This window comes from Penaeus japonicus, unplaced genomic scaffold (genome assembly GCF_977035675.1).
Source record: "Penaeus japonicus unplaced genomic scaffold, GWHDUDI00000001_assembly GWHDUDI00000015, whole genome shotgun sequence".
In the NCBI taxonomy this organism is placed as follows: domain Eukaryota; kingdom Metazoa; phylum Arthropoda; class Malacostraca; order Decapoda; family Penaeidae; genus Penaeus; species Penaeus japonicus.
In genome coordinates, this window is record NW_028234417.1 from 21,084,824 (window position 1) to 21,087,323 (window position 2,500).

Here is a 2,500-nt window from a genome sequence, read left to right on the forward strand (position 1 = left end):
ATGAGTATGATAATATTAAAAATAATTATACTAATAAGGAAAACAAGAAATACGAGGATTATGCGGCTGCTATGACTAAAAAGAAGTTACATAATAGTCAGATTAATGCCGGTTATAATGATGATAACGATAATGACAACAATGATAATAACAATAACAAAAATAATAATAGTGATAGTAATAAGAATAATGATTATTACTATATCAATACTAAAAAAAAATGATGATAGTAATGGTAATAATGATGATTATCATATTGAGAATGATAAATAATAATGATGATAATCATAAAATTAGTAATGATGATAATGATGATAATAATAATGATAATAACAATGACATTAATAATGATAATGATTACAATGATGATAAAAATAGAAATAATATTATTGATAATGATGATAACATTATCAATATCATTATGATATATAATAATTATCATTTATCATCATAATAATGATAATAATAACTTAACTATAATAATGATAATGATAATCCAGGAAACGGGAGCAAATAACGTAATGATAGTAGAGTAATATCCAAAGAAGAGCATTGTGTCTTCTGGGGAGTGAGGGCGACCGCTGCCGTCCCAATTTCATCATGAGTATGTTTTTCTTTTTTTATTGTTGTTGTTGTTGTTGTTGTTTTCCTCAACTTTAAAATGAAGTAAGAATGATGCAAAAATGAAAATAAAAACTTTCATACAAAGAATGAAGTGTATGGAACAGGAACTATACATAACTATAAGATGGTTACATTGTGAGGTGATGGTTTAGATATAATATTGATCACAAATTTCATAGTCTAAAATGTATATGGATGAATGAAAAAGAAAATATCTGCAGCATGTAGACTGGTTTTATTTTTTGAAATTAAGTTTGGCGAGACTATTTAAGTTAATCAGGTAATCCTTCCATCAACATATGGTCAGATAAAGACATAATTGTATAAAATACCAGCAATGGTTACCGTCATGGTCAACATATTTCTTATTTTTACAATTGTTAGTAGCAATAGTAGTGATAGTAGCTGTGATCTTAATTTTGATATCCATAACGCCTAAAATTCTCTATACAAGAAAAGATACAAGGGTTTCGTTACAAATCGAGCCAGACCATCACCCCAAAGGAATCTGATGAAGAAGAGACATCTTTGTGAGGGTGATCATGCACCGGCCTCTTCAAAGGCGATCTTTCAGAAGAGTATGAATGACGGAGAGAGAGAGAAGAAGACGCAGGCGGCACATCCTCCCTCTCCCTCTCCCCTCCCCAAGCCAAACCATAAAGAACATAATTAGATAACACTGTCATCATCATCATCTCCCGCTCCAGACCGTGCCAGAGGTGACTCAATCGCGTTCACCCCATGGAAATATTTTAATTGATTGAATTCTATTGCAAAGCAACATAGAAACAGCGTCAGTGACCGAGGGTGATACTATCAGTTAATTTCCGGAGCCCCGTCTGACTCAGAGTTTGGTGTCAGGCATTACTACTCATTACAAGGGAAACCGATGAGCTGCCTCGCGTTCTCCCTCGGGCGAACGTAATACCCTGAAAAATATCAACATTTATTACACGCTTACGTAAAGTACTTATGCGGTAGGAGTAGCATTTGAGTATGATATGGCATGTTGGATGTTAATCAACCTATTTAGAATAAAGAATAAAGCATCCCCGTTATTTAACCCTCCGGTGTTCCGCGTGCTATGGAAATAACCGATCTGAAAAGACTTGATTGCGCCCATACACTCGCCCGTTAAATCTACCCATCAAGGCCGGCCTCAAGAAAGGAAGTTCGTAATCACGTTGGCTGCATAATGGGCGAAGTCAGATTCAGTTACAGAAGTCTGGAAATTCGTGAACAAGGAGCATCAACGACCCGTATGAACTAACCCGATCTTTCTAGTAATTTCTCTTGCTCTCATTCTCTCTCTCTCTCTTTGTGTATTTGTCTATCTTTTTTTTCTTGATCTGCCATGGTATGTCGTTTTATCACAATCTCTCTCGCTTTCTAATTATCCTATTTCCTTCTCTCTGTCTGTATCTCTCTCTCTCTCTCTCTCTCTCTCTCTCTATATATATATATATATATATATATATATATAATATAAATATATACACGCACACACACACACACCCACACACACACACACACACACACATATATATATATATATATATATATATATATATATATATATATATATATATATATATGTGTGTGTGTGTGTGTGTGTGTGTGTGTGTGGTCTATGTATATATATGTGTGATATCTATAATATATATATAGATATATAATATATATATATATCATATATATATATACTTATTATATACATATATATATATACATATGTATGTGTAAATGTGTGTGTGTGTGTGTGTGTGTGTGTGTGTGTGTGTGTGTGTGTGTGTGTGTGTGTGTGTGTGTGTGTGTGTGTGTTTATAATATATATATATATATATATATATATATATATATATATATATATATATAT